Source organism: Protopterus annectens, chromosome 2.part0, assembly GCF_019279795.1.
Source record: "Protopterus annectens isolate FY-2018-M chromosome 2.part0, PAN1.0, whole genome shotgun sequence".
NCBI lineage: Eukaryota > Metazoa > Chordata > Ceratodontiformes > Protopteridae > Protopterus > Protopterus annectens.
In genome coordinates, this window is record NC_056728.1 from 313543637 (window position 1) to 313556655 (window position 13019).

General features: G+C 43.1%; 1 protein-coding gene and 1 long non-coding RNA gene across 2 annotated transcripts in view; one reads left to right on the top strand and one right to left on the bottom strand.

Annotated features, from left to right (window-relative positions):
* Nucleotides 1-2748, bottom strand: part of LOC122793079 — a 303511-nt gene extending 300763 nt beyond the window's left edge. Inside the window, exon 1 of the long non-coding RNA XR_006363445.1 lies at nt 2630-2748. This is a non-coding gene — a long non-coding RNA (uncharacterized LOC122793079). The remainder of the gene's footprint in view (nt 1-2629) is intronic.
* Nucleotides 2749-3236: 488 nt separating this feature from the next.
* Nucleotides 3237-13019, top strand: part of PRRC1 (proline rich coiled-coil 1) — a gene marked incomplete in the record, with an annotated part of 448168 nt that continues 438385 nt past the window's right edge. The window contains 1 exon segment of the mRNA XM_044060795.1: nt 3237-3355.

A 13019-nucleotide genomic window follows, 5' to 3' on the forward strand; every position in this document is an offset into this window, starting at 1 on the left:
TCATATAACACTGTAGGAAATTTCTGGACACAGACTGATAAAAGAATATATGTTGAGTAGTAGAAAGTAAGACTGGAAATGAGCAGTTTAGATTCAGATCAGGATGCAGCACAACAAACCCAATGTTTGCAGTGAGACAGATTCATGGTTATTTGCTAGCCATACATTCCCTGAGACAATTAAGGAGCTTAGCCAAATTCTGAATTGTCCCGAAGCACTATCTGGTTAAGTGCCTTACTCAAGGTCAAACAGTATACAAATTATGGTAGAAAGATTCATACCATGCACCCTTTGCACAAGAAGCTGCTCATTAACAAGTCAGAACTTTAGTTTTCTTTGTTAACTGCCAGACAAGATAGTTGAGAAGAAGCTACAGATGAAGAAAGAGTCTAACTGAGCATTCCTAGCCTTGGAGGAAGCATATAAGGTCCAAGAAAATGAGTCAGGCACTCCTGCTATGGTGTGAAGTCCAAGAAATACTGGTAGAATTAGTACAGGCTACATACAAGGACCTAATTACAGTGTTCAGACTCACAGAGTGGGTCCCAGCAGGAGTGGGTGTGTATCAGGGTTCAGCTCTGAGCCCACTACTGCTGATGGACTACATTAGCAATCAGATCGTAGAGGACAGATCAACAAATTTGCTGTATGTATGTGATGTGGCATTACAGGCAGACTCTGAACAAGTGTGACCCGTACTACTGTACAGCATAGAAACCTTGGCAGTAAAAGCAGAGCAGCTGAGGAAGCTAGAGGTGATGGAGATGAAGTACCTGAAATGGGTAGTAAGATGCATTCTGTGGGACAGACAAAGAAAGGAGGACATCAAAGCAGAAGCCCAAGTAGCTCCAATTGCAGAGAATGCCAAAGAGAACAGATTAAGGTGGTTTATGCACATGTGCAAGAAGAAAAAAGATAATCTGGTGAAGAATATTTGTGTCAGACAGGAACGAAGCAGGAGGAATCAATGGAGTCCAGCAAAGGGGTGGACTATGTGACAAAAGACCAGTTACAGTCAGGCATGTCCCTCGAAGAAGGTGGGAAGAGTCACCGAATCAAGAGAACTGTTGACAGTTAACTGAACACCCTGATCCCATGTGGAAAAATGGGGTTGATGATGATGATGACTTGATAAGGGACCTTTTCCACATAGTGTTAAGACATCTATAGTGTTTTATGTTTCTGGATATGAAACATCCATACTGTGCCTTACACCAGGCATAACTGCACTCAGGATTTCATGAATTTCACTTATAATTTACATATAGCCTAAAAGCTGACTAATCCTTCTTTATTCCCTTTAACAATGCCAAAAAAGTCTAAACCTATTACTCTGAACCATACAAGGTGTAGTCAGGTGTACCTTTCATTTAGGGTCATAGGTAAATACTACGCTAGCTTGCCCTTGCAGGTCATTTTAAGCCTAGACAATTTCCCTTTTTGTGCTCAAAATAATCTATCCCATTTGGTTACAGATTGGCTTACCCATCATATGATAAATAATTATATACTACCCCTAATGAGAACAAGTGGGATGGTACCATAAATAACTTAAGGGGACCCATGCATGGGATAAAGCATTTAGAATCCACCTCTGTCCATTAGTAGTACAGGGGGCAATCCTGGGGTGAATCTTCTGCTTCCTATCCATAGATTTAAACTGCACTTGAATATGGACAGGGATGAACTTTGCTTTATGTGGATGGGGAGTTTGTTCCCCAGCCATTCTGCTGATGTTGCAGAAGAGGTTTAGATCCCTAGACAGCATATTTCTGATGCCATTAGAGTTGCTACTGTGCAGTAAATGCATCAATATTGAGTGAAATTATGCAATGCATGCCAGATACAGCCATTTCTCTATTTATTTACTTACATATTTGTTAATTGGGTAAGTACACTCGTCCAGAAATCCTTTTAAGTAAGCACAGAACGTGGACAGTATTATTGCTTGAGTACTTGAATCATTGCCACACCAAACTATACATAATGGAGTATAAAGTTATATACAGTTTGGGTCTTTCGGCTTTTCCCGCTTAGGGGTCGCCACAGCGGAACTCCGGTCCGCTAATGATTGGCAGTAGATTTTTACGTGCTGGCTTGCCGGGCCTAACGCACAACCTTCAACGAAGGAACGCCCATTCACGCATGTCGCCACACAGAAGACGCTCTAACTGAGAATCGAACGGGCAACGTTTAACTGTGAGGCGACAACGCTGCCGCAGCATCACACCATAGAGAAAATCGACTGTAACATGTACATACAAAAGCATTTAGTAAAATACATTACGGTATACAAAAGGCGTTGTTACATCATCAAAGTTAAAGTGATAAATAGCACAGTAAAGTATTAGGGATTATGCATTATAAAGATTACAAGTATATATAAAATAAATTTAGTAAGGCACCGGGAAGGCGTAATGCCTTCTGGACTGTTGTTGCATTTTAGTAAGTGTCCTAGGTTTTATTACTACTAGCTTTCTTTCCCACGCCACCTGCAACATTCTTATTTTCTCCAGAAAAATTGGGTGGTTATCTGTTGAACCTCTTTTGCACCAGTTTCATGCACGTTTGTGACCATCAGAAACAATCGCCGATACTTAAAAGCAATTCCAAAAAAAGTTACACTTACCACAAATATAATGTGAAATCATGCGCACACAACTCCTACATGCTAAACTTCCCTACGGTATTTCATTTTGTCACATCTCGCAGGAAAATGTTAAATATTCTCTACGCTGACATAATTCATAGTACTATCCTGCATAAAACAAGAAAGGGTAGAGACTCTGAACATACCAACCGCTTCAGCTGCCTCTCACTTTCGTTACATAAACAAATTACTAGTGTGTTTGCAGATATAATGCTTTTGACTTTTCATTTAGTATAGTAATGAAATAGTACAATATTTACACAGTAACACGCTCTTGGTTGGGCGGTTTATTTTTTAACTTACTTGCAAAAATGCAATCTCGTTTCAACGTTTATTGCTCCACACACACATTACTTAACTGATATTTTATCCAAATAACTACAAAATGGATTAATACCACAAATCAAATTCCTTGTCTTGATTAATTTGTTGGGTCTAACACCTCTTTCTTTTGCATCCTTACCTGTTATTGTTGACGTAAAGTTCTACCCCACCCTCTACTACGTGGCAGGTCCTGACGTGACGCCTTGCGGCCATATTGAATTGAATTAAAACTCCACGTATGAGCACGGTGGTTTAAGTATTCTCGTCATGTATTGTGAGTAGTACAATTACAGGCATTTGCTTTAGGTCTGGGAGGATAAAACGTTTAAAGCAAATTGGGCTGTTATATTGGGTATTACCTCTGCTTTTATCAAATATCAGGTTGGTTCTTCTTTAACGAAGCATGCTTATTGCTGTTATTGTATAAGCTGTAGTTTACTTTATTTAAAGAGTTTTGGTTTGAATTACTGAGATTACGTTGGTTCCGACTCCCTGTTTCAAACTGCTCATATGAGCCACTTATTTTAACACAGCCGTGGTCTTGTGTAACTACTGTTTGGACTTTTTTGCTTCATATTCCAGAGGCGTCGTATGGGGTTGGCAGCTACGTTTTTGAGCTCTTTATGAATTTTTGCACCTTTACATTGAAGGTCTTTTGTGTGCTTTAGCTAGCTGAGCTTTGCAGTTCCTGTAATTGTTTTGACTTATATTGTAGGCTTGTGTGTATTGGAATTGTATTTCATATTAGATTGCTTTTGCCAGAAACATAGGACCTTGCCATCAGAGCTGTTTATGCAGCAGCATGTGTCGATATGATGGTGCAAGATGCCAACACTCCTCTTGCGCGTCAACTTAAGTTTTCTCTTGAGTGTCTCTGATGTTTCATTTTTCCTCTCTATTTTTGTAAAAGTTATGATCTTTGCAACTTCAGTGGATATTATTCACGAGTGATGTGCAAAACAGACTTCAGGCATGTTTTCCCAAAAAACACGTTAATGCAAACCCTGCTAAAATGAGTGAGCAAATCAGTGTTTTTAAATATGCCAGATATTTAGATCCTTCTAAATATCTTGACTTTGGCTCCGATTCTTGTGCTAAGAAGTTGAAAATGATACGAGTTGAGTGAAAGTAATAGTGCATTACAAAAAGTGGTGTTTCTTAAGGTCCTGTACGCTATAAGTAATGTGTTTTCTCTGAACAATTGTCTTGTTTACACATTTGCAAACGCACCGAAGTGGTGGTGTGTCCGGCTTGTTTGTGCAGAAGTTGGACGTGGCAGCAGTCGGTGCTTGAAATCCGGAGTCAAAACAGTCCGGAACAGTATTCGCTTTACTTTATGGGTAATGTAGTTATTCAACTGTATATTGAAGTTTGAGCTGGTGGGTGTTCAGAGGAGGGGAATAACTTGTCTTTTACGAGTTGTAGAATTATACTGTTTCTCTGTAGCAGTATGTTAGAGTAACACTCTAGTAGTGTGTTAGAAATAGTAGTGTGTTAGAATAACAAGATTTGCTGGAACACACATTTTCTGAAAGCCATGAAGTCTAAAACTCAAATGGCTGTCATTATTTAGTAACGTCAGTCCTCACCAACTTGCCAGAAAAACACAAATTTTGCGGGGGGGCAAACAAACAAACATCTGGACAATTTATTATGGAATTAAGACATGTATGGGCAGTTGAGAGTTGTCTAATCAACTACGTAACGTTTCTTTGAATGGTATAATAGCTGTAGCAACGAATGTTTATCCTGTAGTAATAACAAGGGACAGTCGGGGACGCTTTTCGAAATATTAATACAGATAATGTGAATCGACTTGCATTTTTAAGTAGAAGAATCCTAGAAGTCTGATTTGTGTTATTTGTTAAACGTAATCCACCACCCTTTCCCCCAAATCGCCAGTTTTAAGAGGAACGGAGCAACAGTTTGAACTAAAATTAGTGACGTCTCTGAAATTCAAGGACAGTTGACACATTTATGATTGAATATGAAGATGTGCTTAGATTCATTGGAGATTGCTAGGCTAACGGGCGGCTCAAGATGCTTTACAAGCTTGGACAGTTTTACCAAGATTTTACTCAATTTTATATCCCTAGTGGTAAGGTAAGGGTCAGCAAGCAGGGTTTTGACAGTTTCTACCAACTATCTATGTACATAAGGGCCGTGGGTACCACCACAGGAATGAATTTGTGATTTCCCATCCACTGGTCCAGATTGCTCTTGAAGATTGTCAGGAAAGAGCACTGCTTCAGGTGAATAGGAAGCCAGTTCTAGAGGAGGGGCAATCTCTCGAGACGCACACCTGTCTCCAGCATGATCCGTTCATGTCGGAGATCAGGTTTAGATCCTTTGGAGCAGGTAACCCTCCTGCAATTAGTTTTACGAATATGCAACATTTTAATCAGGGATGGGTCCAAGACTACCTTGTAGGGCAGGCATAGATCGCCCCTCAGTGCTCAGTAGGAAAAAAAGTTCTGGGCCTACCTTATGTTCCATGTGAGTTGTCCATCTCTCCCTTCATTCTTGACTGGTTCAGAAGCGATCTTCTGTTCCGATTTGGCTGTTTTCTAAAGCTTGAGGTTTACAGCTAGGTCGTGGCTCTAAACCTATCCCATGATACCATAGGGCATTCCCTTGATCTTGTTTGCTGATGTAACAATGTTATGTTGTCCTATCTCATCTTCATTCTTGATGGTTGGGTTTGGAACCGACTCAGCCACATACTAAAGCTTGAGACCTTTCACTAGCTTGATGCTACAACCTGACCCAAGATGCCTAGTGACTGTTACCCAGATCTCGTTTGCCACTTGAAGCTTCGGGATTGTTTTTTCGCTGGCTCAGGCTAGGACTCAGCCACATACTAAAGCTTGAGACCTTTCACTAGCTTGATGCTACAACCTGACCCAAGATGCCTAGTGACTGTTACCCAGATCTCGTTTGCCACTTGAAGCTTCGGGATTGTTTTTTCGCTGGCTCAGGCTAAGTGAATTTTTTCTTAATTTTTTTGTGTGGTTGTTAACTAATAATTTAGTAGTAGAATAATCTCCTTTTATTGCTATATCTTGAATGTTACTTGTTCTTGATGAAGCTGCTTTCTGGTCTATGTTTTTGTTTTTTGTGTGGCCGTCGTTTTTCTCTGAGGCCTCTGTCTAGCCCCTTTTAGGAATCTGTTTAATTAGAGGATTCCCTTTTTCTCTCCTGAGCCCGTTTTTAGTTAAGGGGGCTCCCCTTTTATTCCATTCACCGTTTTAAATTAACGGCGTCTCCTCAGGTTAGAGGAGTGCATCGTTTTAAGATAGAGATCCCTTCTCTAACTTTCTTTCCCTCATCACTCTTCAAAAAAAAAAAAAAAACTAGAGAATAGTTATTTTTGTAGTCTTGCACTTGTGTGAAAGTTTTTTTATTAAATTGGTGTCTTTCACTGCTGGTTGTGAAGTTTGGTTTATAGTGACAGGATATCTAAAGAGACCAGACTTCTTGCACACAAAATGTCTAGTCACATTAGTTGTGCGTGTTGCTTAGGTGCAGTCTACCTGCAGGATTCCTGTTCTGTTTGCCATGCGTTTAGTTCAAGGGTCTTGCGGGAACAGAAAAATAAGCTAATTCTTCGGGGTTTGTTAAAGGGGCCTTTTGATTCGGCTGTTGAAGGGACTCAGGCCTCCAAATCTTCAGACAAATCACCCAAAACTACTTCTGCTCCAGCTTCTGAGCCATAGAAGAGACCTGAAAATTGAGTTCTTAGGATCCGAAACCTGTCATTTCCAAAAAGGAAAAGTCTATTTTGGTTCCACTTGCAGTTTCAGATCCGTCTAGTAGCCGAAAGAGGAGCCAGTCACCGTCCTTGGATCCGATTTGTTCGGTGCTGCAGTCTCCTTTATTGCAATCAGTGGCGGGTAGCCACAAGTCCTTCCATTCCTCTCTGTCATCCAGGAGCCTTTTAGATGATGTGGAGCGGGTGGCTAGAAGGTTGCTTCGTATACCGGCCCTGACAAAAATTCTCACCAGCCCAGCCCAGATAGTCATGGAGCCGACTCCAGTAGCTTCTTTACCTTCGCTTCCTCCTCCTCCAACTCAGTTGAGTTTGGTGCCAGAGTGCCTGGAAGTCCTAGTGGTGGAACCGTCGGACCCAAAATCCATTCCAGGAGTTCTGGTGCCAATCTCCGCTCCGACCACTTCAATGTTGTCATCCACTGGGGGGTCTGCGGGCAGAGGCTCTCTCATCGATTCCGGGGGAGGAGTTGAACTGGACCCTTGTTGGATCCGACTGTCCCACTCGGAGCTTTGGCGTGGGGGAGATCTCCCGTTTTCTCGGAGGCTCTCTCGGCCAGGATAGTGGTGCCTTTGAGGTGATGAGTGTGCTTTCCTCTGAGACTGCAACACCCTCGGCTCTGGCTACTCTCCCCCCCCCCCCTCCAAAGGGCCAGTATCAATCTCTACACCTTCCCTCCAGACCCAGGGAGAGAACCAGTGCCCTGGGACTCCCCAATGGGCGAAACCCTCTCTCTTGTGAAACCCCCCCCCCCAGGAGGTCCCTCAGAAGAGAACATGTAAGAGGAAACACATAGTCTCCCCTGAGTCTGTCACATCCAGTACCTACTCGGAGGATTCAGAAGGGTCCCCACGGTCACCCTCCTGAGGATGTCTCCTTTTCAGACATCTTAGAGATCTTGTAACAGAGAGGTGGCTGGAAAACCCTTTCCCCTTCTGAAAATGAGTCTTTTGGTTCTCGACCCCCCCCCCCACCTCTTGGGTGTATCCACCTTTCGACCAGCTCCTGGGTGTAGTCAGTTGAAAGGCGTGGAGTTCTCCAGAGTTGGTGGAGCTGGTTCTGAGGAGGCTCAACAAATTCATTACAGCCCTGGAAGACAGTTTTTGACCAAATGTGTCCCAGTAGATGCTATGGTGGTGGTGGTGGCAGCCACCAAGAAGAAATTAGCTGGAAATTCTGCATCTGGCAGTCTGCCGAATAAGGAGTCTCGGAACGATGGACAGATATGGGAAGCGTATGTTCTCTTCAGTGGCCTTTACCCTTGGGTCGCTGAATTATTTATCCCAGTTTACTCGTTTTCCGAGGTATCTCCTCAAGGAGCTAGGAGAGTCCCTCCAAGGTGCTACAGCTGCTGGGGTATCTGACAAGATAAGCTTTCAGCTTGTGACTTTAACCTCTATAACTCCTCCATGCGCCTCATTTCTTATGCTGCCGATGGAGCGAGCAGGCACAGGAGTAGCTGTGAGGAGACATTCCAGGATGCATCTTTGAGTTTGCTGAACCCTTCAAGTCTTCCTTTTATTGATGCCCCAGTTTGATGGCTCATCCTTGTTCGGGCCAAAAGTGAAGGAGACTCTTACCAGGAGCGAGCAAGACACTGTCACTACTAGACCTTATCCCAAAGGTCAGAAGGTCAGAAAAATGTGGTTCCGGAAATCCAAATGAGCCTCACCGGATGCTCGTGGTGAATTTTCCCCCCAGGAGCAGACTGGGAAATAACGGAAGAGACCGCCCTTGTGGCAGAGAGGGTCTGCAGAATCAGGGTGACAGAGATACATTCTTGGGTAGACCCTTCCAGTGCTCCTGAAAGGAGCCCCGCTTGTCCACCTCTGGAGGCAGTTGGGAGGAGATTATCACTCTACCCAAAAGCCTGGGTAGACGTGACTCAAAAGACAAATGGGTACAGTCCATCATATCCAGGGGATACAACATTTCTTTCTCCCTTCCATCAAAGACCATCTCAGACATACCACCCGGTCAAAGGGATTAACCAACCCTAGAAATTCAAAGGTTGCTAGAAAAAAAAAAGAATCATCCAAGAAGTCCCCACAGACTAAATCGGATCCAGAATTTACTCAAGGTTCTTTTTAGTTCCAAAAAAGACAGGACTGGATGCCAATTTTAGAACTCGGCAGACTGAACAAGTCTGTAAAGAAAACAAAGTTCCGGATGGTAACACTGCAGTCTGTACTCCCTTTTTTAGGACAAGACAATTGAATGTGCTCCATAGATCTTCAGGATGCATGCTACCATATAAATCTGGACAGGAGATCCAGAAGATATCTTCTCTGTGGCTGGGAGGCAGGCATTACAAGTTCAGAGCTCTGCCCTTTGGTCACGATTACAGCTCCCAGAGTGTTTACCAAATGCATGGCAGTAGTTGCAGCTCACCTGCGGCGTCAAGGATTCCAGGCGTTTCCATACATAGACGACTGGCTCCTGATCGCCACCACTGAGTATCTACTAACCAGCACAAGAGATACCACCATTCATCTCTCCTCAGAGCTGGGCATTACTATAAATTTAGAAAAATCTGACTTGTTCCAGAGCTCTCTTTCAACAGGTATGATTGCAATGCAAACAGACAATATGTCCGTGGTGTGTTACATCAACAAACAAGGCAGAACCAGATCCTACCCTCTCTGTTGAGAGGCCCAGAGAGTTTGGCAATGGACAATTTCTTCTCAACGTTTTTTAACTGCAACGCACATCCCGGAGAGATCCACTGTGATAGCGGACAGGCTAAGTAGGGCAATTCTTATACCAGATGAGTAGCCCCTCAAACAGGAAATTGCGAGCTGAATTTTTCGGAAATGGGGCCAGCCTTGCTGCAGCCTCTCTGCCACGTCCATCAACTCCAAATGCAGCAGCTACTTTGCTTTAATCCCCCCTCTGGGGAGTTGCCCAGGGATGTACTTGTTCACGATTGGCTCCTGGGACCTTTTTACGCATTTCCCCTGTTTTCATTAATACCAAAAGTTCTCCAGAAAGCTAGATCGTTGAGTTGTAAGCTAATTCTCATTGCTTCTTACTGGTCTCGTCCGGTATGGTTCCCCTTTCTATGGCCCCATCTTCAGGAGGAGCCTTAGATCCTGGACCCTAGTGCCTCAGCAATGCTCCACCCCTCTCTTCAAAACCTGAAGCTGACAGCTTGGTTACTCCACTTCCTGTCTAAGGCAGTCGTCCTGAATTATCCCCAGCAGTGTGACACATTATGGTTTTGTCGCAAAAGAATACAACTAGGAAACTTTATACAAGCAAATGGAAGAGGTTTTCTTGTTGGGCTGACAAGAACCATATAGATCCTTTAAAGTCCCTATATCAGCAATTCTGGAATTTAACAGAAATCTTTAATCAGGGTGCAGCGGCAGCCACCGTACGAGTATAACTAGCTGCTATATCAAACTACCACATAGGAGACATGGGAGCTAATGTAATGTCCCACAGATTTATGCAAAGCCTTTCCGAGGGGGTACATTCCTTTTAAGACCCCCCTCCCCATAAGAGAACCACCACCTCCTTGGGAATCTAAATTTGGTGTTATCGTCTTTAATTCTCCCTTCATTCTTATCAGACTCCTCTTGCCCACTAAAGTTCTTGTCTTGGAAGACTATCTTTTTGACAGCCATTACTTCTGCTAGGAGGGTTTCAGACTCCCTATCTGATTTTCCCCAAGGACAAAGCGTCTCTCAGGACAAATCCTTCCTTTCTGCCAAAAGTTTGTTCTGAGGCCAGTTTAAATCAGTCTATTGAGCTACCCGTCTTTTCCCCCAATTATGGCAACAAGGCAGAATACAGCTTCACCAATTGGATGTACATAGGCAGTTACGTTTCTACCTACATAGGACAAAGCATTTTAGAAAATCTGACCAACTGTTTGTTTTATTCTCAGAAAACAGAAAAGGAACTTCAGTTTCAAAAGTCACCTTATCAAAATGGCTTACAGACACCATTACTTATATTTATAACTCTCAGAATAAAGAGCTGCCGGGAAAAATTAGAGGGCATTCAACTTGAGCTATGTCAACTTACACTGCCTTTCAAGCTAGGCTCCCTTTTGGTTTCAGTTTGTGCTGCAGCTACATAGGTTAACTCTCATACTTTTATCACTCATTACAAAGTAGATGTGGCCTCCCGGAACAGGGCATCCTTTGGCTCCACTGTTCTGAAGAGTTTATTCCCTTGAGCCGCCTAAGAAAGAAGGTGCTGGGGATGCTGTCCCAACTATCAAGAATGAAGGCGAGATAGGACAACATAACATAAAGAAGTTATGTACTCACCATAATGTTCCAAGTTTGTTGTCCATAATCTCGCCTTCATTCTTGCATGCCACCCCTCCTTCCCCCTTCCTGGAGGATCGAGAGGAAATTTTATGAAATTGGCTGTAAATTCCTGATTCCCTTCATGCCTTAAGAATTATGGGCAAAGGCTCTGTTTTAGTCATTGTATTGAGTTGCATAGTCTAGTGATTGGTTGTCTCAAACGAGATCTGGGTAACAGTCACTAGGCATCTTGGGATAGATTGTAGCCTTGAGCCAGTGAAAGCTCTCTAGCTTAAGTATGTGGCAGAGTCAGAACCGATGCTCCGTTCCAAACCCAATCATCAAGAATGAAGGCAAGATTATGGACAACAAACGTGGAACGTTATGGTAGGTACATAACTTCTTTATGTGCAGTTGTCCTATTTCGCCCTCATTCTTGACTGATGGGACAGTGTCCCTAGCACCTTTTTTCTTAGGTGGCTCAAGGGATTACATTCTCCAGAACAGTGGAACCAAAAAGGGCCCTGTCCCTGGAGGCCATGTCTACCTTGTGAGTGATAAAGGTATAAGACTTAGCCCATGTAGCTGCTGCACAAATAGTATCAATGGGTAACCTAGCACAGAAAGCAGAGGAAGTAGATACTGACCTTGTTAAATGTGTGCTTTGATTCCTTGTGGAAATTCTTTATGTGCTGAATTATAAACAAAAATACATTGAGACAGTCAGTTTGACAAAGTAATTTTTGCTACTGGAAGACCTTTTTTTTATTTTCTGTATAGGGTACAAAAAGTTGGTCTGATTTTCTAAAGTCTCTTGTTCTGTGTAGGTAGAAACACAGTTGTCTATAAACATCCAACTGGGGTAGCCTGTATTCTGCCTTATTGCAGTATCTGGGGAAGAATAGTGGTAGTTCAGTAGATTGAGGATAAACTCTGAGCTCACCTTTGGCAAAAAGGATGGGCTCGTACGTAATGATACTTGTATCATTGTGTAACAGCATGTATGGAGGTTTAATGGACAAGGCCTGCAACTCTGAAACTCTTCTGGGTGAAGTGATGGCCACCAAGAAAGCAGTTTTCCAGATTAGGTATTTTAAATCACACGATGATGCAGGTTCAGAAGGGGAAGAATTATTTTGGGCAAAAGGAAGTTGAGATTCCATGGGGGGTAAGGGTGGCCTGATATATGGTCTTGGTAAGTTTGTACCTCTTAGGAAGGCTTTTGCTAGCCTGAGAGACATTATACTTGAATCTTCATTGCCAGTATGAAAATTTGAGATAGCTGCTAACTGAACTCTGATAGTAGATGCCACAGCTCCTTCATTAAAAAGTTTAGTCAAGAACTCAAGAATAGATTAAATGGATGCTGCGTATGGGTCAGTACTATTTTGAGTGGCCCAGAGAGAATTTCCTCCATTTACTGAGGTACAGTTTTCTTGTAGATTTGTGAGGAGATTGAGGTGTCTTACTGCAGATGAAAGATTCTGTTACCTGGCTATCTTGGGAGTCGGAGCAGCCAAGCTGTCAGCTTGAGGGTTGAGAGAGCACCTGAAAAATGTGTCAGGAGATCTGTTACTGGGTCCAGGATCCATGGTTCTCTTGTAGATGAGGCTGTAGGAAGGGGAACCAAATTTGATGAGGCCAGTAAGGCACTATGAGGATTAATGTCCTTCCCAGGGAACTGGCTTTCTGAAGTACTCTTGGTATTAGGCCGGCCCCATTTGTGAAAGGCTTTCTGAAGTACTCTTGGTATTAGGCCGGCCCCATTTGTGAAAGGCTTTCTGAAGTACTCTTGGTATTAGGCCGGCCCCATTTGTGAAAAATCAATCTGATGTTGTAAATCTTTGTTTATTCATTACCATTAGGACCTCGGTTCAATCTTCTGAACCAATACGACTGTTTCCAAGCTAGCGCCAGCCAAAAACTCTCAGCTTAGACCTACCCATAGTGTCCCTCTCCTAGTTGCTTCAGATCTCGTTTGCCGCGTTCCTAGTCAGCGTTGAGAGAGGTGGCT